The 27,246-nt window shown below is 44.9% G+C and overlaps 1 protein-coding gene and 1 long non-coding RNA gene across 9 annotated transcripts in view; one reads left to right on the top strand and one right to left on the bottom strand.

Moving 5' to 3' along the window:
* The window catches only part of TRPM3 (transient receptor potential cation channel subfamily M member 3), a 637,712-nt gene that overhangs the window by 387,806 nt on the left and 222,660 nt on the right, over positions 1-27,246 (top strand). The gene's annotated exons all lie outside the window — the stretch shown is intronic.
* On the bottom strand, positions 11,660-27,176 carry LOC146028936 (uncharacterized). Its single transcript, XR_014455286.1, has 3 exons — positions 27,076-27,176; positions 14,199-14,400; positions 11,660-11,838 (listed from the first exon to the last, which is right to left on the bottom strand). It is a non-coding gene; the product is annotated as an uncharacterized LOC146028936 (long non-coding RNA).

Below are 27,246 nucleotides of genomic sequence, written 5' to 3'. Positions count from 1 at the left end.
TATATTAATTCTGCTTACACATATAGCGGTTATTGTAGATAAATCAGTGGTTATTCCCACTGTATTTATACAGTCTGGTAAAGCAGTTGCAGCATGTACATTAGTCTTACACTGGCTGTGCAGATATGGGGTGAGATTCTTGCAAATAAATCAATCGCTACTGCTGTTATATTAATACAGCTGGCAGAGTGAGTGCAATTGTGGGTTAAAATTGCACTGATGCTGCGCACACATATGATGATATTAGGCAAATTTAGAAGCCACTATTCCAACTATATGGGTACAGCAAGGTTACCCTAATGCTGCGCATACAAATGGTGATATCAAGCACATAGAGCAGCCGCTGCTCGATACTCCTGCTGTGTCGATACAGTTAACAAGGCAAGCGCAAATGTGCATTGGGTTTATATTAGTTCTGCATACACATATAGCGGTTATTGTAGATAAATCCCACTGTATTTATACAGTCTGGTAAAGCAATTGCAGTATGTACATTAGTCTTACACTGGCTGTGCAGATATGGAGTGAGGTTCTTGCAGATAAATCAATCGCTACTGCTGTTATATTAATACAGCTGGCAGAGTGAGTGCAATTGTGGGTTAAAATTGCACTGATGCTGCGCACACATATGATGATATTAGGCAAATTTAGAAGCCACTATTCCAACTATATGGGTACAGCATCTTCGTGCGCCAACAAAAAAGACATTCTTCTCTGTCCTTTTGTTCTGTTTAGAAGTCGCGCAGAGCTGCCCTCTGGCAGGGGAGAGTTAAATGCTGGGGAGGAGGATATAACTCCCCAGCTAAATGAAGTTGATGATTATGAGGATTCTCCAGTTGGGGGCAACGCCAGGGCAAGGAGAAGGAATAGGAGGGCACTGCAGTTTGATGTGCCTGCATTTGGGACTGAGGATGGAGGCTCATCCTCTGGATCTATAGGAGAACAAAATGTCCTGGCGTTGGTCCCAACTGGAGGCAGGGGTAATCGTGCGGGGTCCCACCGTACTTATGCGGAGGTGGTTCGGGGGGGTGCCCCCACTGGGAACATGGCCTATCTATCCACGATCTGTGCAGCAGTGGTATCCGCCATAGTGCCCCTGTTAACCACCGGTCCAGGTGGGCAGGGTGCTGGTGGTCAGCGTCCAATAGACGCTGCAGCACTGACACAGGCCATGGTGCCGGCCCTTTCCTCTGCCCTGGGTGCCACCAACAATATGTCGGCAGGGTCAGCTGTTTCGAATGACTTGATTGGTGAGACAAATGTCCCTTTTGTGCCCGCAGTAGCAGGCACTTCAGGAGTCATGGAACGAGCAGCAAGGGGACGCCGACGAGGTGATGGCAGCAGGTCCGGAGGATCTTCGCATTCCGGTGGTGAGCTGCCTTCTGACCCTGATTGGGTTAATTCATGCGGGTCAGGTTCGGGTAACTCTGACACTGATGGAACAAGCTCATCAGGAGGGGGGAGGCATAAAAAGGGTAAGCGCGGCAAGCGTTCAGGTAAGAAGCGCGGGCGCAGGCACTCGGACAGTTCGCTGGCCTCCACTTCTTCGGAATCACCCTCCTCGTCGGATGACGGGTTGAGGAGATCCAGGAAGAAGAGGAGGCGAACTAGGCGATCTCCAAGTGAGGATTCAATAGTCACAGTTGAATCCGACTCTGTCCAGTGCGCAAACACCGCAGTAATGCAGGGGTTGCGTCCAAGGATGCGGGATAGGATTAGGAAGGGCAAATATGTTAACATATTTGCACTTACTAGCTAAAGCCAGAAAGCGCTGATTGCTGCGCGAAAGAAAGGTACTGACAGCGAGGAAGCGTTAATGACTTACAATAACTGGGTGCGAGGAATGCTGGTCTTCGCAGCTTGTTATATGGAGTCTAGGCCTGATGAGTACATGAGTTTGATACGATATCAGTATCTAATTCACAACTTATACACATCATACCGCGGCTACGGATGGCGCACGTATGATGAGGAATTCAGGCGCAAGCAACATGGGAAGGAGATTTATGACTTCGGCAGAAAAGACATTGAGCTTTATGTCGAGGTCACGAATTCTGCCGTGCCAATGGGTGAGGCTTCTTCGAAACCTTGGAATAAGAAGCAAGGGGGCCAGGTTTCAGGGGGAAGTGCTAAAAGAGTAGGTCATGGGAAATGCTTCGCCTACAACAACAACACGTGTAACCTGGGACAGAAGTGTCGTTTTCGGCACTCCTGTATCAGGTGTGGAGGCAGTCATCCCATTAAAGACTGCAGCAAACCAGCTCAGGGACAGGGTGGAGCTTCGGGCAACAAGCAAATCCGCGGTCCAGCGGAACCAAATCATGCTTAAAGCGCCATCCCCTGTCCAGCTGCAGGCTATGTTACCGTAGTTGGATAGGTACCCCTTTAGAGAGGAGGCAGAGTTCATTAGAAATGGATTCTCTGAGGGGTTTGCCTTACCAATCTCGGGTAACATTAATCAAGGGTCTGTGAGGAATTTGCGTTCGGCATATCAATTTCCTTTAATCGTTAAGGAGAAGGTTAATGCCAAAGTGAATTTAGGTCGGATGGTGGGTCCTTTTGAAGAGCCTCCTATTCAGGACATGATCCTTTCCCCGGTGGGAGTAGTCCCCAAAAAAGCAGAGGGAAAATTTAGGCTGATTCAGCATCTATCCAGCCCAAGGGGTGCATCAGTTAATGATGCCATCCCTGATTAATTATGTAGGGTGGTTTATCAATCTTTTGATGAGGCCATTGCATTAGTGAGGTCATTTGGAAAAGGGGCTTTGCTGTGCAAGATAGATGTTGAGTCACCTTTCAGGTTATTGCCTCTGCACCCATCAGCTTTTAAATTCATGGGTTTTAAATTAGATGACGGGTTTTACTTTGATAGATGCCTTCCCATGGGGTGTTCCATTTCCTGCGCTTATTTCGAGCGATTCAGCACCTTTTTGCAATGGTGTTTGCATGAGGTTTCTGGAGAGTCCGGAATAAAGCACTACCTAGATGATTTTCTGCTAGTTGGTCCACCCAACTCGGATAGATGTTTGGCCCTATTAGTTTGTACTCAGACGCTTTTTAAGTCGTTTGGCGTGCCGATAGCGGACGATAAGACCGAGGGCCCAACTACAGTATTAACCTTTCTAGGGATTGAAGTGGACACAGTACAGGGACAATGTAGGCTCCCAAGAGACAAGATTATTTGCTTACATGAGGAAATCTTGTTTGGCCTCGCAGCAGGTAAACTGACGCTTAAACAGGCCCAATCATTGTTGGGTGTGTTTAACTTCGCCTGCCGAGTAATACCCATGGGTAGGATTTTCATGAGAAAATTAGAAAGGGCTACTGTGGGAATAAGGAGGCCTCATCATTTCCTTAGACTCACAAGCGAAATACGGCGTGACCTGGGGATTTGGGATGCCTTTTTGTCCCAATTTAATGGAATTTGCATATGGCAAGAGGCACCCATTTGTAATTCTGTTCTGGAGCTATATACCGACGCAGCGGGTGCCACTGGTTTTGGCGCTTTCTTTGCCGGTAGATGGTGTTCAGAATCCTGGCCTGCTAGCTGGGTGGAGAAAGGGTTCACGAGGAACATGCTTCTATTAGAAGTGTTTCCCATAATGGTCGCCATTGAGCTTTGGCATGATTTCTTAAAAAATAAGGAAGTGTTTTTTTGGTGTGACAACCTAGGGGTTGTTTACGCTATCAACAGTCAAAAATCTACTTCCTTAGAGGTTCTCAGGGTAATTGTTCAGATTGTGCTTACGTGTCTGGTCAACAATATAACGTTGAGAGCCAAACACGTCCCCGGTGTACATAATGAAATAGCCGATGCCCTTTCGCGCTTTGAATGGCAGCGTTTTAGACGTCTGGCACCAACTGCACGTTTAACGGGTGACATTTGCCCTTTTTATGTATGGCAGGTAATACACCCGGAATGGAGGGGCTAGCTCATAGCTCTTTGGCGCCGGCTACGTTTGCCGCATATTTGTCGGCTTGGCAGAGTTGGAGCCAATTCTTATTGGAAAGGGGCAACAGAGGTAAGACTTTAAAATCATTAATACTTGCCTTTGCTTGGCGTTTCTATGTAGCCGGGAAGTCTCGTGGCGCAGTGGGTAAGGCCTTAGCAGGCATTTCTTACTTTCTGCGTTTGAAAGGGAAAAAGGACATTACAAAGTCCTTTTTCCTGCAGAGAATGCTTAAGGGCTGGGCGAGATTAGAACCACCCATCCCCGACAGGCAGCGGCCGATTGATGGCCGTCTGTTGGGGAAGTTGGTACGCGCCTTAAAAGCAGTTTGCTCCTCTCAGTATGAGGCCAAACTGTTCGCTATGGCCTTCGTGATGGCTTTTCATGGAGCGTTCAGGGTAGGTGAACTGGTGGCACCATCTCGGTCATCGGCTTCACCTATGCTGACAAACCATGTCGTCGTTGCCCCCGACGGGTTATGGTGCAGAGTACAACGGTCCAAGACTGATGTAGTTGGCAAGGGGCGTTGGGTTCGAATGGGGTCCTGTCCGGATCGGCGGATTTGTCCGTTGGCTGTGGCAGGGGCTTATTCGTCCTTGCGTCCTAATGTGCCTGGGGGATGGCTCATTCATATTGATGGGTCTCCCCTGACTCGTTATCAGTTCAATGCGGTTTTGAAACGGGGTATTCTGCACCTGGGTCTTTCACCGGAGATGTATGGGACACACTCTTCGGCTGCCGCTGCGGCGGGTTGGTCCGATAGATCCATTCGGGCACTGGGTAGATGGAGGTCTGGTGCGTTTCGACGTTACATCAGACCTTGATCTGGCAGTGCGCCCCCTTTGAGGATTAGCCGCTCGCTCAAACACGCTTTAGTGTTTGGGGGGCCTTGAGGAATTTTTTATTGCCATCAGTTTTAATTACGGCTTCTGCCGGCTGGTGGGTGTGTTTTTTGCCTCAAGTCAAACTGGGGCGACCCAAATCCCCCCCCCCCCCCCCCACAACCCAACTAATGTCAGGAATTGAACACAGCCCAATGTCAGGAACTACTCTTTTTTAAAATTAATCTAATTCAATAATCATACTAATTTTTCTAAAATTCTTTTTTCAGGCATGAGGATTGACCCGCAATTTATCTGGTTGTTGGGTCATTCCTTCGTTTACTGGCTATCAGTTTCCCCAAATGTTCTGGATTACTCACAGTATCCAGAACTGAATCTGTTTAGATGGTTAGGGCATCGGGGGTTGCGGTTTTCGCAATTTAGGCAGACATTCGAAGAGGCAGTGGATAGGTTCGGTTTCCCATTATTTTTAATTGTACACTTAGGGGGTAATGATTTAACCCCTTCCTGACAGAGCTAGTTTTGGCGTTCCTGACAGAGCCATTTTTTTCAAATCTGACATGTCTCACTTAAGTGGGGATAACTTTTTTTTGCTTTTACTTATCCCAGTGATTTTGAGATTGTTTTTTCGTGACACATTGTACTTCAAATTAGTGGTAAATTTGGGTCGATACAGTCTGTGTTTTTTTGTGAAAAATACCAAAATGTCGTGAAAAAATGGAAAATTTAGCGATTTGCAAAATGTTAAATTTTCTGCTTGTGAGACAAATAATCATACCACTCAAAATAGTTAATAACTAACATAGACCATATGTCTACTTTATGTTGCCATCATTATTTCAACTTCCTTTTCATTTTTTTGGACACTAGGAGGCGTAAAATATGAATAGCAAATTCTCAAATTTTCAAGAAAATTTCAAACACTGATTTTTTTAGGGACCAGTTCAGTTCTGATGTGACTTTGAGGGACTTGTATGTGAGACACCCCCATAAATGATGCCATTTCAAAAACTGCACCCCTCACAGTATTCAAAACAGCATTTTGGAAGTTTGTTAACCCTTTAGGTGTTTCACAGGAATTAAAACAAAGTGTAGGTGAAATTTCAAAATTTCATTTTTTTTGCAGAGTTTCAATTTTAATACATTTTTCTAACGAATACAGTAGATTTTACTAGAGAAATGTGACTAAAAATTGATTCCCCCAATTCTTTTGTTTTCATAAATATCCTATATGTGGCCCTAGTGTGCACGGTGACCAAACCACAGGCTTCATAATAGAAGGAGCACCTACTTGATTTTGGAGCCCCTTTTTTATGAGATTATTTTTTAGGCACCATGTAGGTTTCTAGGCACCATAAGATGCTAAAAGTTAGGAACCCCCCCACAAGTGACCCCATTTTGCAAACTACACCCTTCAGGGAATTCATCTAGGGGTATAGTGTACATTTCAAACCCCCAGGGGTTTCACCAATTGTGGTACAACTGGGCAGTGAAAATAAAAAAAAAATTTTTTTCATTTTCACAGCTCAGTTGTATCAAAATTGGTGAAACCCCTGTGGGTTTGAAATGTACACTATACCCCTTGATGAATTCCCTGAAGGGTGTAGTTTGCAAAATGGGGTGACTTGTGGGGGGGTTCCACTGTATTGGTGCAACATAGCACCCACCATTCATTCCATCAAAATCTGTGCTGCAAAATCCAAAAATCACTCCTTCCCTTCTGAGTCCTGCCATGCACCCAACTGGTATTTTTTGGTCACATGTGAGGCATTGCCGTACTCGGGAGAAATTGGGGCACAGATTTTGGGGTGCTTTTTCTCCTTCATACCTTGTGAAAATTAAAAATTTTGAGCCAGAACTGCATTTTTCTGTAAAAAAATGTAATTTTTTACAGAAAAATGCAGTTCTGGCTCAAAATTTTTAATTTTCACAAGGAATGAAGGAGACAAAGCACCCCAAAATCTGTGCCCCAATTTCTCCCGAGTACGGCAATGCCTCACATGTGACCAAAAAATACCAGTTGGGTGCATGGCAGGACTCAGAAGGGAAGGAGTGATTTTTGGTGGTGGAATGAATGGTGGGTGCTATGTCGCATTAGCAAGACCCCCGAAGCACCAATACAGTGGAACCCCCCCACAAGTGACCCCATTTTGGTCACCAGCTTTGGGATGGGGGCTGGCGCTGCGGCTGGCGGGGGGGTGGGAGCGGTGCTGGCGCTGCGGCAGCCGGGTGGGTGGGAGGGAGGGGGGCTGCCGGGTGGGAGGGGGGGGGGGGCTGGCGATCGGTGGTGATCGGTGCTGTACAGCACCGATCACTGTGTTACCGAGCGGCTTAGCCGCCGGTAACACAGAAAACGCTGCAATTGGCTGTTCACATTTGAACAGCCAATCGCAGCGATCGCCGCGAGGGGGGATGTCTGCTGTCAGGGACAGCAGACATCTCCAAACTGTCACCGCGTCTATAGACGCGGTGACAGTAAAACCATGACGTATATATACGTCTTCGGTCGGGAAGTACCTCCCGACCATGACGTATATATACGTCGGGAATATCTATGTATATATATGTGTGTGTGTGTGTGTGTATGTATATGTATATATGTGTATATATGTGTGTATATATATGTATATATATATATATATATATATATATATATATATATATATATATATATATATATATGTGTGTGTGTGTGTATGTATATATATATATATATATATATATATATATGTATATATATATATATATATATATATATGTATATACACACACACATATACACATGTGTATATATATATATAATATATATATATATATATATATATATATATATATATATATATATATATATAAAATTGAGCTGATTTGATTTCTTTTTATTTTTAGCAGCTCATGCTGCTGCTGCTGCTGTTGCTGTGGGTACGGGGGTGGGCGGGGGGAGCGCACGCTGCGTGCGCTCCGGCTGCGACTGCCGGGTGCTGCTGGCCTGCTGCCCTGGACGGTGAGCTGCCGGGGGGGTGGGAGGGGGTGTCTGCGGATCGGTGGTGATCGGTGCTGCACCGATCACCACCGATTTCTGTGTTACCGAGCGGCATAGCCGCCGGTAACACAGAAATAGCTGTGATTGGCTGTTCAGATTTGAACAGCCAATCACAGCGATCGCCGACCGGGGGGGGCACCCCTGCCCCCCCTGGGCGGCGAGGGGGGATGTCTGCTGTCAGGGACAGCAGACATCTCCTAACTGTCACAGCGTCTATAGACGCAGTGACAGTTACAAGCCATGACGTACATGTACGTCCAATGTCGGGAAGTCCTTCCCGACCATGACGTACATGTACGTCAAATGTCGGGAAGGGGTTAACATCCAGAACCTGTCTGGAGGTTAGATTCGAAATCAGAAATGAGTTATTAGATATTTTGCAGCGTTTCCCCTTTTGCAGAGTTTTTTGGTCGGACATTATACCAAGGCAAAATTGGAGGGGTGCTCTTAACCCTGGTGCAATTGACCTGGTAAGACGGAGGGTGAACTCAGTAGTGGGTCGAGCTGTCTGTCAGCATGGCGGATACTCGATTCCGCATGCGGGTATCACCTTCCGCGATCAGAGGTTGTACAGGAGCGACGGAGTACACCTTTCAGAAGAGGGTATGGCTTTGTTCCTTAGGGATATTTTAGAGAGTTTGAGGGGTATGTAGTATAGTCTATGGTGGCGGTGCCGGATCGGGAGATCTCGGCAGGTGGCCGGTCTCAGAACGTTGGCTAGGTTATTTTGTACATTAACATCTTTTGGGATTCATTTCCCTTGAGGGGCAACTCCTTTGGAGAAAGTGACTTTGGCATGGCAACAGTTTTTCCTTCAGGGGCATCACCGATCCAGGTGGGCCCCTGATGTTGCTTTAGTTGAGTTGTGACCTGATGGGGAATATTTAGATCGTTCAGGCAGGTGGCCTGAATTTTATTTTTAAATTGTATTTTAAGGACAGGGATGTGGCAGGAGGCCAGTTCTTGTTCTTTTGGGCAGTCGGCCCAAGAAATCTTTATTTAAAGCTGTTCTGACCTCGCCACCATAGATAGTTAAATTTAAATATTATAATTAGATCAAATAGGCCGCCCTCTTTCAGAAAAATAAAAAGACGACCCCATTCACCACATTTCAGTTGTCCGAGTCGTTATTTTAGATAAGATGATTTGAGTGGTGCATGAATGCAGTGGGTCATGAAAGACTTAAGATCATGGAGTGCACCTTGTGTGCATGAAGTGACATAAGTTTTATGGCCTATGCATGAAATGTATTCCAGAAGCTCTCGGCAACAAGGGATGGGGTGTTTTGTTTTTCTGAAGGTCGGATTGGCTGTTATATATCAGGCTGTTATTGGTTAGGAATTGTTATGGGTGGGGTTTAAGGTTAGGATTATGGGAGATTCTAGAATATTCTGCCTCTTTGATTTCAAACGTTGCCCGCCCGCCCGCCCTAAGTGGTAGGTAGTAATTCAGTTTTAGTTGTATTTGTCGTCTTTTATTGAGAGGCCGGTCTCAGAACGGTGGCTAGGTTATTTTGTACATCAACACCTTTTGGGATTCATTTCCCTTGAGGGGCAACTCCTTTGGAGAAAGTGACTTTGGCATGGCAACAGTTTTTCCTTCAGGGGCATCACCGATCCAGGTGGGCCCCTGATGTCGCTTTAGTTGAGTTGTGACCTGATGGGGAATATTTAGATCGTTCAGGCAGGTGGCCTGAATTTTATTTTTAAATTGTATTTTAAGGACAGGGATGTGGCAGGAGGCCAGTTCTTGTTCTTTTGGGCAGTCGGCCCAAGAAATCTTTATTTAAAGCTGTTCTGACCTCGCCACCATAGATAGTTAAATTTAAATATTATAATTAGATCAAATAGGCCGCCCTCTTTCAGAAAAATAAAAAGACGACCCCATTCACCACATTTCAGTTGTCCGAGTCGTTATTTTAGATAAGATGATTTGAGTGGTGCATGAATACAGTGGGTCATGAAAGACTTATAAAACTTCTCTATCGGGACAAAGGGATCATTTCTATATTAAGTCACACGTGCTGACATTAAGTAGAATATGCCAGGTCCTAGCAGAGGTGTTCATGTTGTTAATCAAAGATTATGATTCAGTGCCAAGAACTGTTTTCATGAGCATGCGGCAGTACTGTACTGCTGTGGGATGGTATCCTCAGAGAGATTCTAAGAATTAACATTTAGGCCGGTATTCATTTATTGCAGGTATTTGTGTTGCCACTGGTTATCAGGGATTTTGTTTCACCTGCCTCACGCAGACGAAGACAAATCCTTGAAAACAGACAAACAGGGCTGTTTTTAGCAAATCACTTAGGTTTCATTGATTTTGGGCAAAAAAAATTGGGGAATCATCAGGGCAAATTATCTGTTTTTCAAACCGGGGGCCATTGGTAATGGCCTCCGAGTCCAGCCAAAACTCAGACTTTTTTCAAAGAGGCAGTCATTTACAAGGCAAAACCATGCCCTGTATATTCCCACTTTAAATACTGTCTGAGTTCAGCCGGCATCCCGCACAGCCACCATTACATCTAGCCCCCAAGGTTTCTTCGAGGATAATTAATTATCGGCCGTAATTTCAGTCTGCAATCAAATGCTCTAAGACACTGGCAAAAGAGGCACTGGCAAAAGAGGGCAAATGTGTTCAGGTAACCCCACATCACTTATTTTATTTTCCAAAGAAAGAACAATGCTTGTGCCAGTGACAATGAAGAAATGCAGTGTTGAGATATCCTCATACTGTACAACTTATTTAGATTTATAATAAGAAGGAATATGTGCCAAACATGTGTTGGTTTTGTTCAATACAAAGACTGATCTGTGTTTACAGATTATAGTGATATGGGGGAAATATAGCAACCATTGAAGAGAGACAAAATGTAAAGAGATAAGAGCAAAATTGCACTAGGCAGACTATTCTCATAAACTACTTGATATGAAATGATCATGGTGATGTAGAACTTAATGAGGAATTCAGTTAGGTGTCAATGGGTGGATTAGCTATTGCCGCAGCATTTCAATGCAAGCAGGTGTAGCCAAATTCCCTCCCTTCTCACAGGCAGCCAAATGGTAAATTTGGCTATCGCTATGGCCCCTACACACAGAACGATGTAGGGGCATTTTCTAAGTGATCTAGTAAGATCACTAACAAAATGTCCTGAAATCACCCCATGTGTAGGCCCCTTTAAACGGGTGCCGGCTGACTGACCGGCAGTCGGGATTTCGACAGTCATTACACCACCGTCAGAATTCAGACTTCTAAAAGCCCGACAGACAGCAGCTATTCTCCCTCGTGGGGGTCCACAGAATAAAATAGGTGGTGAGCGTAGCGAGCCACTGTGCCCACAGCATGGCGAGCGCAGCGAGCCCGCAAGGTGCTTCATTGTGCTGTCCCAGTGCCGCAATCGGGATTCCGATGTCGGGCTAATGACTGTCAGAATTCCGACAGTCGGTGTGTTATACACCCTTTTAAACTCAATATACTCCTGATTTTGACAGGTATACAAAATGAAAATATCTTGCAGAAACTTTTTGACCAACCCTGTGTCCAGTCCAACCTGAGCCATTAAACATTCCCTGGAACTGAAAGCTATTTTCAGATGTTGACAATTCTGAAATTTATGTAGAAATATAATACTGCAGGCTGAATTGGTAATTGTTTCCATCTAATTTTAGTGGATGAATAATTGTCAGATCATGTGCCCTGTATAAAAATGTCTATGTGAAGATACAAAAATAAATTTGACTTCCAGCCCGACACCTTGACTATTAGCATTCACATTGCCATTTAGTTTAATGGGATGAGTACCAGTTTAGGCATTGAAATAATGTTGTTTGCTAGAGGCATTTTTTTCATTGAATTTTAACAGTATTGAGCCAGAATGTAGGGGAATTTCTCATTGTCATTGTCTCACCATATCCATTATTCATATGCAAGTTTCTGAAAGCAGGTCCTGTGCGCTGTTAACATTCTTTTATTATTTCGACTCCCAGAGTGCTGCAAGGGCCATATGCTGACAAAAAGAGGTGGAAATCATGACATAATTGCATGAAATAATGACTATTTCCTGAACATATATTTACTGTATTCATAATCACAAAATTCTTATACAACACTTAATATTTTACATTTTACAATGTAAGTTCTTGATGTTTAATATAACCAATATCACCATAACCAATGGGAACAGTACATGCATAATCCATCAATAATTTAGTATGAAAGAATAATGATATGGTGTTTCTGTATATCATTGCTTTAGATTATACTTTCTTTTAAAATTTAGTATTGAAGTGTAAGTGTTCTAGATCAAATTCTGAAATAATGTGTTACAGACCCCATCTATCTATATATTACAGTCACAACTACCCTGTAATGGGTTAAGGAGCCATCCTGCCTCAGAGAGAGTGCTTTGCAGCCAGGTAAAAGAACCTGGTTCAATGCATAGCCAAAAATGGGTCTATGAGCTGTGCTTGGGGTAAAGAAGGGTGGGCTCCCAAGCATATGGCACAGCCACAGGTGGGAAGTGGGCTGATTGCAGTAGAAGAGATTTATACATTGTTCAGTTTGCTGCTCATTGCGCTGATGCCTTGTAGTAGCCAGTTAGTAGGCCTAAGCATTGTAGCACCAGGGACTTAGACTGCAAGTGCCCGGAGGTATCGAAGCACTGCACACACAGAGCACTGCATGGACAAATACCCTTCTTTGATTGTTTGTATGCAGCTTGGTTTGCTGTATAGAGAATGAACTCCCAGGCTAGCGAAGCCTCTGAGTTGCCTGGCCACATGCCTAAGCCATCCCCCCTGGTGGTCCCTTCATGCCCGACTCTGATGCTCAAATTGGATATAGATGTGACAACCTTAATATTTATATGCCAACAGCCTCCAGTATGAAGTTTTTATTCTTAAGAGAAAGTTTTTCTTAGACACGGTACTATAGATAAGCGTACATTTGTATAAAACATTTGCCTATGTACCTACAGTACGTATATGGTGTATAGTGTATATTTATTATATATATTCTGTTCAAGAGTGAGTCTAACAAATACATGCAACACCAGTCTTTGCATCTTCAAGGGGTTGGATGTAAAACATTTTCAGCATAGTGATTTCTAATTGTACTGAGATGACACGGTCAGTAGTCCCATATGGTAATATGACTTGGAGAATGATGAATGATGAATGATTCAGATTTATTTGCGACTAAAGGTGTAATCACACCGACCGCAAAGATTATTTGTGTTGTCCAACTGTATTGCTATTGCCCTTTCCCATGTTACAGCGGTAGGATATACATGAACAGTGCCATGTACAGTAAATGGTATGTTTGCCAGAAACATGCATGATGCATTTGTAGAATTAATCTCTTTGGCCAGAAAATGTTAAGAATAGTCTTCACTTTGGTGGGATGTCACCTTTCACACTGCATGGGTGCAAAGCCCGATTTTAGGACAGATGATTCAACTGCTCATGAGCACAGCACGACTCACATGTTGGGTCCGGAATGGAATGGACTAGAATACACAGAAGGGGATAAAGGGACCTGGGAAGACCATCAGAGGTTTTTCTAACAACTAGAAGCCACTACCAATAGGGGATAGTCCTCTGAAAGGCAACCAGGCACCTTTGGATCAGGTGACGCCTAATAGAATAGAATGTTTAATCATTCTTTTCAATTGCTTAGTGTGTTAGTGAAATCGCATTTTTAGCAGGTGATCTAATGTTATAAATGGTAAAAGATTACTATGCAGTTTTAATAAATTGAAATTTTCATTTTGTAGCAGACAGGTGGAAGATTAATGAGATACTATCTTTGTAATAACACGGGCTGCATATTGATAGGACATTTTATGAAGCCTGCTGAAGAAAATGATTATGACATGAATCATTTCACTTGCAAGATGATAAAAAAAATGTATCTGATTATGCTAATCCTTTAGTTGTTATGTAATTTTAAATTCAACCTTCAAATTTTCAACACTTTTCTTTAATATCATTTCTTAGATGATGACCCTAGCAGGTAGGTAACACTGTGACATGACGGCTTTTGTGGAAATTACTAGATTGTAGTAATTACGTTCTCATGTCACCCAATCAAACTGTATTTACTATACCGGAAACGGCTGTTTTACTCGCAGCCGCTGAGTGAGTCCCGGGCTAGGCGGCAGCTGTGAGCACCCGGAAGAAGAGGAAAAATCATTTGAAGGTAAGTAAAATATCAAATGATTTTTCCTCTGAGCAGCCGCATGTGAACAAATTTTTAACGTACACATCCGTTCGCAGCCCTGCAAACCCCTTCATAAGGCTGTGTCTGAATCAAGCCCTACTGTATGTGTCAGTATTTTGTTACAGAACATATACAGTATGCAGTTACCTGGTTTTGCCAGCAGATGTCAGCACACATGTGTAATCTAGCTCACGTGGTGATTACTCTTATATAATGGATGCATTCCTTGCTGGATTATTATTGCACCTTCAAGATACTTCATGTACTGTAGTTCTTGCTTTGATCTTCTGGCTTTGTCTGTAGTTGCTGCCATGTCCTGTTTTTGTCTTCTGTTTTGTGGCTGATTCCTCTAAGAATCGAGAGCATAAAGTGAGTGTTGTAAAAATATGTGCATTATAAAAGATATTTATTATTTAGTATAATGATATAATATTTTCATGTTATACACATCAAGCAATGAAAACATGCATTCTTTGTATGGGTATTCTTAAACGCAGGTTTTTCAGCAAACGTTGTTGTAAAAGTGAGATTTTAGCAACTGGAACTAAAAAATGCAAAGTACTTTTTAACATTTCTATTTCCATTCACACATACTATTTGGAATGCATTACATTACAATATGCAGGGTGATTCAAAAGTCACAGTACATCCTTTTGTTTAAAAAATGGAAATACTTGAACACTCCATTAAGGGATACCTCACAACTGTCCTGCATACCGCGGGAACGTCCCGGTTTTTGGGGACGTTCCCTCGTCCGGCAGTGTCCTGCTGAGGGGGACCGGGCAGTTGGGATTCCCCTCCAATCTGACAGAATAGATGCTGTGCGCATGAGCATAGCATCTATTCAGAGGCGAATCAGAGGAAAACGGGGGGACGGCCCTCAGTTGCAAAAGCTGCGCCCTAATTTACATAAGCCACGCCCACTTTACGGTGCACAAGTGTCCCTATTCATGAAATAGAAAAGTTGGGAGGTATGGTTGAGGTGGGCTATCTTTTACAGTATGTACCATACATGGGCGCCATCTTGAATCTAAGTCAGTTTTTCCCATTTCCTGCACAGTTTTTGAAACCAAAGGATGTACTGCAGGGTTGCATACCCTCCAAGAATGTCCGTGAGTCTCCCGAAAATTGGGTTCCCTTCCCGCCCCCCCCCCCCCCCGGAAAGGTTAGCAACCCTCCCGGACCCCTACTGCACCCCTCGATCGCGGTGTCTTCCCCCCGACCTCGGCATTTAAATGCCGCAATCCGCGGGCCTCTGAGGAGGGGGCGGAGATATAACGTAATCTTTGCGGCATTTTAGCGCCACCCCCTTCACGGAGTTCCACAAATTTGATTATTTTATCTCATGGGGGCGGCGCTTAATGACATCATTCGCAAAACCCCCCTAGCGCTTAGACCCAATTGCGCATGCGTGATTCTTCAGAAAAATAGCGTTTTTCACATCAGCAGCAGCGCAGCGTTGTGGAGTCTGAGCAGATCACCAGAAAAATAGCCATTTTTTCCAGTCCGGACTTAGGCCCTTATTCTGATCTGTGCGGAAATTCCCGCATTCTTACGGAGCGGTCCGCACGCCACGGTGTTTTGCCGCATGCGGCCATCGTCCGTAGAAACGCCCACGTGTCCTCCGCATTCGGACGGACTCACTCTTTAAGAACAGGGCGTGTTTACGGACGACATACAAAGCATGCGTGTGCGGGAGAAACACTCCGATTCGGCACGGTATTACAGAGTATTACAGTGTATGCTCGGGAATACCGCATCCGAACGGGAGCCAAGCGGTGCTACCGCACGTAAGCGGAGTATTTACGCCAAACAACCCACTATGAAGTATCTTCTGCAATACATCACATGACCCACTTATTCAATTACCTATCCTCAGAAAAAACAGCTTATTTGGAATTGGAATCAATTAGATTCCAATATATCCTTACAAGCATGCCTAACACATGCATTGCACACATTAACCCTTACAGCAATGTAAGTGCAATGGTTTGTATTACACCCTGTGTAAAAGATTATAAACAATCTACACATATACTATTTAAAGTGCAAATAAAACCAACAACTGTGAACTTGCATAAATAATTTATTCAACCACACAATTAACATAACTAAAAAAAAATATAAAATTATAATTTAAAGAAGCAGATCTTTCAGGTCCTGCAGGTCTGCTTGAGCCAGCCACAGATGGTGCTCCAGTCGCAGGAGGGCCCCACGCACCCCCTCATCTGCCGGTGTGGTGTCATCTGTGGGCATGTCAAAGGGGCAACAATTAGTCATGTTATTCTTGCATACATTTCACATACTGCGACATAAATTGCACAAATGCTTGGTGACATGTGTGTATATATATATATATCTATGTAGAGCATGGGTCCTCAAACTGCGGCCCTCCAGATGTTGTGAAACTACAAATCCCAGCATGCCTTGCCACAGTTTTGCTATAAGGAAGTGTTAAAACTGTGGCAAGGCATGCCGGGATTTGTAGTTTCACAACATCTGGAGGGCCGCAGTTTGAGGACCCATGATGTAGAGAGATAGAGACACACATAGATAAATAGATATGACACATACATATATACATACATGCTAACTTATTTACTACATACTGTCTTTTTTGGCCTATACCCTTTACTCTGCAGAAGACATAACAGTCATATTGTTTCTTCTCAGTCACAACCCACCCATGACTAACCAATGACAAGCAGGTCATGGCCTCCGTCAATAAGAACTTGTCACAATCTGCTCAGTCTAAGTTCAGTGATGGTTCGTGGCATGGGAGTAATGCAAATGTCAGGAATGCACAGTACACATCCTCAAAATCATAATTCTGTCTAAAGCAACCTACAATTCTGTGAGGGAAAAATAAAAATCAGAACTACAGGGGGTGTTTAGGTAGAGGAGGCTCCTGGGACACTGGCAACTTCTGACTCCATTCCAAGGTAGGCCGGGACATACTCCATTTATAGCATACATCCTAGAGTTTATAAATAACATTCACCAACAATATAGATTCCACTATTTGATGGGTCATAATCAACGCTTGCAGCAGGTGAATTTAATCCACAAATGATCCACTCATCCCTTTACGCCAGGATCCTGTTTAACTACAACGGTTATGTGGCAGTCAAAATGGAGCTCCAAGCCATCCCACAAACCGGTGTAATTCAGAGGTGTCCTGGATGAAAGGGATGCCTTGGACACCCCATCTAACCCGTACCTGTATCTGTAGCTACCCACTTTGGGGTCTATATGAATAGTATGGGCAAAAAATTTTTTATCACCAGTGCTACATAACAAATACCAGTACAACTACTTCATGAATGATGCATTATGTTAACATACCGATCTGCTGATCTTCCGGGGCCTGGCACGCCTCCTCCCCTTCATCATCCGAGTCCTCCGGGGCAACCGTGGCCTCCTCCGAACCCTCCTCCGCCAGCTCCTCTGCACCAACAACCTCCTCCTCCAACACCTCCTCCTCCTCCAACACCTCCTCCTCCTCCTCCTCCTCCTCCTCCTCCTCCTCCACCACCACCACCTCCTCCTCCACCTCCTCCTCCGCCACCAACACCTCCTCCTCCGCAACCAACTCCGCTTCCACATCCTCCTCCACCACCTCCTCACGCACCTCCTCCTCCTCCACCACCATCTCCTCCTCCTCCACTTCCTCCTCCTCCACCATTGCCGCCACCTCCTCCTCCGGGTCTTGGGCCTCCTCCTGTGCCAGGGCAGCCTCCGCCTCTTCACGGGCCTGTTGTGCTTGGGCTCGTGCTGTGTGTTAGAAAAAAACATCATGGTCAATGTGGGGTCATTGGGGCACATGTATTAATCCATAACAAGACATACATGGAAGGGTGATAATGATGGCAAACGATGCAGGAAAGTAGCTCCTTACTGTTAATGGATTCCAAATTGTGACATTTAAATTAGTATGTGATTGGTAGTAATTTGTTCACACATTACAACCCAGGCATTTATCAATGTGTAACACATATTAGATCTGGCACATTGTATGCATCATAATCCTCAATGCTATGGCATTACATATAAAAGCCACATGACTGCATGTTAACCAGGAAGAAGCACACATAACAGTCTATGGACTTTTAAACCCATGGACACCCACTTATCATGAGACACATTTTATTGTTTATATATGCTATGTTGTAAGTGCGAAATTTCATAGCTAAAATACTCACATTCAGCAATTTCGCCCCTGAGTTGCTGAAGCAGCTGGGGCTGGCGCCTGCGGAGGTCCGACCACCGCCTCTCCAGCTGCCCGAGGGACCTCCGCACCCGAGTGCGGGCGTAAATTCGGCGCCCTGCCGCAGCATAGGCCCTCCGCTTATGCCTGTTGGTTATGAAGGGCCCTGCACGGCCCAGCCTTGTCTCCATGACGGAGACAAGAACCCTCAGCTCCGCATGTGTGAAGGGTTCTGCCCTTCGTGTCTCCGCCATGTTGACAATGGCATCTATCAACCAATCAGCTGGTGGCATTGGTTGATCACAGTTATTTGTGTTAATAACTTTATTGTTCATCTTTACATGAACAGCGTCTCTGCGCCAACACAAATGGTGACAAATTCGCTTGCCTTCCAAACAGTAGTGTTGATGTATGGCAATGAACAAATCTGATATATATAAAACACAGTGTGTATGCACTTAGCAAATCCAATGACGCCTCGCTCCGCCAAGCAACGCGTGCTATAGCTTAGCAACGCATAGCTGTACTTAGCATTATTTACTCTATGCATCTATGTGTATGCGTACATTTATGTGTAAAAGACACATACACACACTTGCAGGTATCCTGAGACCAGCATTATACAACAGCCCTGCCTGCCTGCCTGCCTGCCTGCCTGCCTGCTCCTTGAAATGTTGAAACATGTGAATAAATTCTAATATCATATATATAGATATATATATATATATATATATATCTGCAAACAAATCAGACATCAACACATGAAAAAATCCAAAACACATTACAGAATAAATCAATCTACTCACCAGTCATCAGGGATAGTATCAACTACAATAATGAAGATATAACAAACACATAAGATCCCTTTAACAAGGTATAATAATTAGCACCAATATTTATCTTCCCCCAAAACTAAGCACATATGATAAATATCTCCTATTTCTTTGCCATTAGGAGGGCAGGCTGGCTAATTTTCGTGTTGTAACACTGACAACTAACACACTGTACTTATTTGAAGGGGTGATTTGTACAATAATTGGTGTGTTCTGTCAACTCGATAACATGTACCTGAAGTATCTTTGCGCCACAGAGTCCCGCAGCTGGTATCCCCTCCGGCATTCAGGGGCGCGGGATGGGCGCATGGGCGGATCTTGCGGCTCAGATGGTACCTCCCACTCATCAAAGGGTATCTCACGCCGCACAGCAATGTTGTGGAAAAATATACACAGGCCCACGATCCTCGACACCATTTCAGGCGCATATTGTAAGTCACCACCAGTGCGGTGGAGCACTCTAAATCGACCTTTTAAAAGGCCAATTGAGCGCTCCACCACTTGCCTGGTGGCAACATGCGCCCGATTGAATGCCTCCTGTGGGCCCGGTGCTGGGTAGCTGTACGGCGTAAGTAGCCAGGGCGTACATGGGTAACCGGAGTCACCCAGAACCCACGCATCACGGCCTTCCAGCTCTTGGAGTCTATGCCATATCCCGGTTTGTCGGATGACATGAGAGTCATGGGCACTTCCGGGAAACTTCGAGTTGAAGGCGAGAATCTCCATGGATGGGCCACATACCACCATCACGTTCAGTGAGTGGAACAATTTGCGGTTCCTATATATCTTCTCACTTCGAGATGGAGGCACAAATGGTACATGGGTGCCATCCACAGCCCCTATCACATTAGGGAAGCCAGCAATTTGATGGAAGGCCTGCTGGCTTCTGCGCAGGGTCTCGGTGGCAAATGTCATGGCCATGAAGTGCCCCTTGCGCCTGAACATGGCCGACGTCACACGCCTCAGGATTCGGCAGAAGGCCGGCTGAGATATTCCAGCAAGTACTGCCACTACTTGTTGGAATGATCCTGAGGCGCAGAAATGCAACACCGCCAGCAGCTGTGTGTGAGGCGGAATTGCTGTCGTGATCCCGTGTAGAGGTTCCAGATCGCTCTGAATTAAGGTGAGCAGATCCAGAATGACATGTGGCGGTAACCGGTACCTAGTAAGTACCTCATCATCGGGCATAGCAAACAGAGTCACCCGTGTGCGATAGATTCTAGCACGTCCTGGCCTCCTTGGCCGACGAGTGGGGAGAGCCGCAAGTGCCCTTAGCCTCCTCTCCATGTAGCGCATAATAGCTTCAGCAACCTATAAAGAAATGAACATAAATACTGATGCACCTATGCACATAATGGCCATATCCCACTACAAATAGATTTGTAGCCTTCAATACGTACAATAGATGGCCGCCCCATGAAATCCCGCAGATCCATTTGACTCTCTAATGATGACACAATAATATGAACTCAATACACACCGTCCAAAACACACAGATAAAGGTGTCAGCATTTTTTGCCGACATCATGTACTATGACACATTTCATCTATTGCTGGGACATGTTGTCCTGCAATAGATGAACCCACACAGGTTTAAGACCTGTGAGTGAAATAGTGAACATGTGACATGTTGCAATAATGATACACCACTTTGCTGGCCCAACAATCTGTAGTCAGTGAGGCAATGGTGCATACATTCATACACTTACATTGTTAATGGATATCATATCTACAAGGAGCATGGAAGAGCTTACCTTAGACCCTGACAAGTCCAGATCTGGAGACAAATGATTCTAGCAGGAAGTCACTATTTATAGGGCTCTCACATGTGTGGTCTATAACAGTAGAGATGAGTATTGCATGACTTGTGGGCTGGATTCTCTAAGGGATTGGGCTACTTTTAGCTTGCACTAAAACGCCACAATACCACAGTAGTCATGAATGAAATGTCATGTCATGCTAGCAAATAGCATGTGTATTGTGCAATAGTCACAGGTGTATCAGAAGATTCTATGCAATGTTAGCATTGGTGACCAGTATTTCATGTAGAACTTTCGCCAGGTTTTACACAATGGAATTTCCGCCACCGTATGCGGCGCGAAAAAACAGCGACGTACGCTCACGCACGGAACGCAGCTGCCGCTGATGTCCGCCAAACAGATTACACAAACAGTATATAAAGGTGTATTAGAAGGTGACAATGTTGTTGCTAACATGGCTGGATCCCAACCAGAGGTGGACCCAGTGCTGCAGCAACTATTTGACCAGATGGACTCCAGCACCACCTATGTGCCACTGCACATGCGGCCAGTGGGTAATGAGGAGGCTGCTGCCCCTTCTACAGCAGGGGAACCTGCACCTGACCATTCTACAGCAGGGCAACCTACACCTGGCCCTTCTGCAGCAGGCCAACCTGCAGCTGGCTCATATCCACCATCAGCAGAATTGTTTGGAACACAACAGGGGACTTCACAAGGTAGTACCATGGCCAGCACTTCAAGTGCAGCGACTGGTGCCAGGGGGCGTGGCCAGGGACGTGGCAAGGGGCGAGCCAGTGCAACAGCGGAACCACCCAAAAAAAATAAGGCATATGAAGCACAGGAGCTGGCCATCCTGGTTCCCCGAGCACGTGATTGGATAGAGTGTCCATCCGAGAAGCTGACACACACACGCAGATGGAAGATTTGGGAACAGATAACGGCAGAGATTAATGAAGTAGCGCCACAAGTTCGTGAGACGGACCATGTGAAGAAGAGGCAAGTTGTTTTGTGATACATGTGGCCAGTAATAGCCAAGTAATGATTGAATTGATGCTTAGCTGCATTTAGCAAATGGGCCGTGAGGTTGTTACGATACACATACATTATTGGCATGTTATTTCGTGGAGAGTTAGAGTAGGGTGATTGTGAATGTGTATTGTAACGGTTGATATCCTAGTTGCATGTAATATTATATATGGGACATTAATCACATGTTGTAATATGTAGCACAGAGCAATGGCTGCAACAGCTAACATTGGGAGTGACATGTATTAATATGTCAACTTACATTGCAGGTGGCAGGACTTCAAAACCAACCTGAAGAGGAAGCTGACCAAGCGGTGGGACCACAGCCAGACATCTGGGGCCGGCCCCATGCCATCAGGGCTAGAGCTCACCCCCCTGGAGGTGATGGCCGAGAGCTGTATATCAGTTGAGGAGATCAGGGGGGTGAGCACGATGGATAGCGAGGCCCCAGCTGAAGTGTTTGCGTCTTTTCTGGAAGGTAAATATTGGTCATGCCATAAACTTGTGCAAGTAATTATCGTAGAATGTCTCCTAATTGTGTTTATCTTTTCCCACAGACACCCCACCGCTTGGTGACGACTCTGTTCAGGAGGTGGAGGAGTCCGTGCCACCTGGCCCCAGAGGTAGGCCTGTGCAGCAGCAGGCATCGGGCCAAGCCGATTTGGCCGCCTTGGCCGAGGTGCTTGGGGACATCAACCAGCAGGGAGACTTGGCATCAGAACGGGTGCGTAGGACCGAGGAGATCCTGGCGAGCTTGGTCAGCACCCAGCAGTCCATGGCTGCGAGCATGCAGGCCATGGCTGCAAGTGCTCAGGTGCTGGCCGAGCAAGCCACCCGCCAAAATGATCTCCTCCTCCACCATAATGAGCTTATGGTGGAGCTGGTTACCAGCAACAGGGTCCTAATGGCATCCGTTTCTGGTGCATTACCAGCGGCAACACTCCCTGCTGGCAGGAGGGGTAGACCAGCCAACCCCTCCACATCATCTGCTCCACCTGCCCCAGCATCTGGCCGTCCCCGAAGAGCTGCTGCACAGGCCAAGGAGCCTACCAAGGCCAAACGTGGTCGGAAATGAACTTGTGGCTGCATTAATCTCTGCCGTTATGTGTTCCCAAATCTTCCATTGTGCTGTGTGTGTCAGCTTCTTGTGTCCAATCACGTGCTGAGGGGAACCAGCTGAGCCCTTGCTTCATATGTCCTTTGTGGTTCCCCTGTTGCCCTCTTTTGCCTGCCATTACTGTCAGCTGTACTTGAAGTGATGGCCATGGTACTATCTTGTGAAGTCCCCGGTTGTGTTCCAAATGATTCTGCTGATGGTGCATATGAGCCAGCTGCAGGTTGGCCTGCTGCAGAAGGGCCAGGTGTAGGGTGCCCTGCTGTTGAATGGTCAGGTGCAGCTTGCCCTGCTGTAGAAGGGCCAGCAGCCTCCTCATTTCCCACTGGCTGCATGTGCAGTGGCACATAGGAGGTGCTGGAGTCCATCTGTGTGCAATTATATTTGTTTTGTATTATTATTTATTTTGCGGCATTCCTGCCATGTTGTTTATTGTTTGTATGTATTATTTTATGGTCATTGCATCACACTGGCATTGACTGTGACATGAATATAAATAAATGTGTTTACTTTACCCAAAATGTGTGGTTTCATGAGTACATGTCAAATACACATGTGTATTGCTAGTATTAATATTCTGTCATGTCCATTGTTAGCAGTTTGAAAGTGTCTGACAAGTACAGCATATGTGGGTGTTTAGTACGGGTTCCTTGAAGCAGCAATGGTTTCAATTAAAGCACTGACAAGCGTCCTATTAGTGAGTAATGAGTAAAGGAGTCGATTCTATTGGGTTCAGGTGTTAATGGTTGTAGTCATTAGGCGTACGTTCGCCTACCGCATGAACGAGTGGTGTCCGCAAAGCAATAGTACACTTGTGGACACCGCACATTTCTGCCCTTTTTGATCGCGTGCATTCGGAGTGGTTTCCGAATGTACGCCCCCCAACATAAGTGTACTCCCCCGTGTCCGCCCATGTTTCCGCCCCGTTTTGCCCACTTTGAAACTACGCCCATGTGTCATTCCGCATGACGCCCATAATACGCCCCTATTTCCCGACTGATAGCGGTGAACAGTTTTGGACGGGATTTGGCCGAACTGGTACCGAGTCAAGGCGTGGCACATGCGCGTAGCGTTCTCCACGCATGCGCAGACGCCATAAAGACGCGATCCGTAAGTACGCGGTAAAGTCCGCGTCAATCAGAATAAGGGCCTTAAAAAAGACATGTCAGCAGTGAAGTTGCACAGAGTGCAGGGCCCCGTCAGCAACACCGTTGCTGCTCCACGGCCCTTGCTTCTGGCTAGCAGGCTGCTTGAAATAGCACCCTGCAGTCAGTATCACTTCTGCAGTGTCATGAAAGCATCCTTTGGATCCGTCTAGCCTGCAGTCTTTACAGCTGATTGGAGCATCTAGAGGATACTCAAAGCAGTGCCACACCTCCCAGTGCTAAAGGCCCCATCTCTTTTGCTTAATGTCGGGCAAACAGGGGTGTGGCTGTGCCACCCTGTTTTCCGACTGGGCATATACAGAAGCCACAAAATATACTTCCTTCTGAGGCAAGATTCTTGCTGATAATGATGATGATTACCAGCACAGAGTTACTAACATGTTAAAGAAAAAAAAAACTAATGAATTGAGAAAAAAAGTATCATGCAAATAAAAATATTCATTAGTGTTCATAACGTAGGATGTAAAGGAAAAACGGGGCAAATTGCAATGGGTAAGAATAATCTATACCAGCCTAATGGTTCTATAACAGGACAACTAGTAACATGGGGGTTCCTGCCATAGTAGCAACCATTTCTAAGCATTATTTGCTAGGGGTATTGGGAACCCCAGTCTAATGGTATCACTAGGGCTTTGAGGCTAGAGGGTCCTCTCTCCTCATGTGCTTTCTTAGTATATATATATATATATATATATATATATATATATATATATATATATATATTATGAAGCCAGCACATCCAAATGAAGTAGATAGTTTTATATAGCAAAACAAGGAAAGTTCATATAGAGTACAAGTCCATAATAGGACACACCAGGCATAGCGGTAAATGGCATACAGTTCAAAAGGTAAAGGTTACCACAAGGTGACAAGAAAACAGCATGGTGGTCCTGCTAGCTGGTCACTGATGCTCAACGGCTGTTTCGGTGCTATCTCACCGTCCTCATGCTCCTGAGGACGGTGAGATAGCACCGAAACGGCCGTCGGGCATCAGTGACCAGCTAGCAGGACCACCATGCTGTTTTCTTGTCACCTTGTGGTAACCTTTACCTTTTGAACTGTATGCCATTTACCGCTATGCCTGGTGTGTCCTATGCACACTGGAGGAGGCGGAAAGGGGATCATGATAAAGGTCCATCCAGAACCGAAACGTCGACCTGTACCCACTGTTATGCACTGGTTGTATTAAGTGGTATGTACCATTAAAAACATTGCTTCAGCAAGCCCGGTCAGTGTCTCCAATTTTCACTTGCACATGTTTGGAAGTATCCAGGATTGGGACTTTCTGGCTTTAGGCACCCTGGCAGTTGTTTGAATATTGGGAGAGTGCTATCCCCATGATATATATATATATATATATATATATATATATATATATATATATATATATCTTTTTTTTTTACTCCTTACTCCATTTAATGGCACCTAACCCTAGGACTCTGCCACCCTGATAATTACTTTAGTGTCCTGTCCCCTGATGCAACTGTCTTTATCTACCATGTACTAGTCCTAAATTGCCTTCTAGTATAAGAGGTTGTTTTCTTTTTTTGCTCATTTATGTATTTTTAGGTGCTGCAGAACCCTTGTAGCACCATATAAATAAACAAACAATATTACTAATATTTTCCTCTGGTGCATTAAAGTTTCCTGTAAGCCCCAGCATGCAAAAGCTGCCTTTACATGGTTGCTCATTCTGCCGCTTGTATTGCTACAGCCGCAAGTGTACCCATAGCCGATATAATTCATGCTGGCCTTTTAGGCAGTTCTGATCATTAAATGTAAATCCATATGTGCTATGCAACTTGCAATGTAAGGGTTTCATATTGCTGGTGATTTACAAGTTAAGGGGTCTATATATGAATCAATGAAAAGAGTGGAGAAATGAACCAGGGGAAATGTTGCCCATCTCATCATACATTTGGTGATTTGGAGGTTTAAATCATTGTAGGTGTATAGCGCTGTAATGGGCTTATATTTCAACCATTGAGAGTTTATTATGTTTTTTGTTCAGTAGTTTTATAAATGACCTTAAATACACATTTAGGGGGGTATGCAATCTGCTGCCGCTGTTTCCGACGTGGGAAATAGTGGCAGCTCCTTATTCAATGCTGTCATTAATGACAGCATTGATGCGGGATCACGGCAAGGGGCCCAACTTCAGAAGCTTTCGGGCCCGTTCTGCCAATAGCCAGGCCACAGATCGACAATCTGCGGCTGTTTTCGTAGCGTCGCCCCTTTGCGCCCATCAGCAAGGAAGGAAAGTGCCTGATCATACAGATACAATAATGCAGCAGTAGCAAGGGTGTAACTACCATAGGTGCAGCTGCTATGGGGCCCAGAACTGAGAGGGGCCCACTTAGCCTGTCGAAGTATCATGTGCTGTATACATTTTTCAGTATGAGATGATAATTAGGGGCCCTTACAAAATTTTGCTATGGGGCCCACATGTATCTAGTTACGCCACTGAGCAGTAGTAACATCAAGAATAGGAATTATTTTGAAGGAAAGGGAGCAGTCAATGTAGACACACGAGCCGTGGATTTGAGGAGCAGAAGTCAGAGTATGACGTGAAGTAACACTGGAAGGTGGGAAAACAAAGAGTTTGGTTTTGGTCATGTCTATTTTTGAGAAAGCACTGGGTTATCCAGAATGATATACTGTAGATGTGCGGCAACATGAGGTTTGAGAGATTGAGTGTATAAGTATAAAGTTGGTACTGATGATAGAGGAGGAACTAATGGTGTTTCAAATGGAGGAGTTATAAAAGACAAAGCGGAGGCCAAAGACAGACTCTCAAGGGACAAAGACAAGTAGAAGAAGAGTGGGGAGCTGGAATCAGTTAGAGACAGAAAAGGATTGGTAATAATGTAGAAGGGTTGCCAGCAGTTTACTGTTTTAAGATTTCTACAATAACTTACTGATTTTTTATGTCTCCACCTTCTTCTGTTTTGCCTTATTCCATCCATACCTTCATAAACTGCATAATAATGCCAGTTGCCAATGTATGCTTATGATTGAATCCTAACAATGAAACTAAATAAAAGCAGCATCATTATTACAGTATGTATGAAAGTGTTCTCATTTCTATT

This window comes from Crinia signifera, chromosome 1, assembly GCF_055691185.1.
Source record: "Crinia signifera chromosome 1, ASM5569118v1, whole genome shotgun sequence".
Classification (NCBI taxonomy): Eukaryota; Metazoa; Chordata; class Amphibia; order Anura; family Myobatrachidae; genus Crinia; species Crinia signifera.
This window is presented reverse-complemented; position numbering and strand designations above follow the sequence as displayed.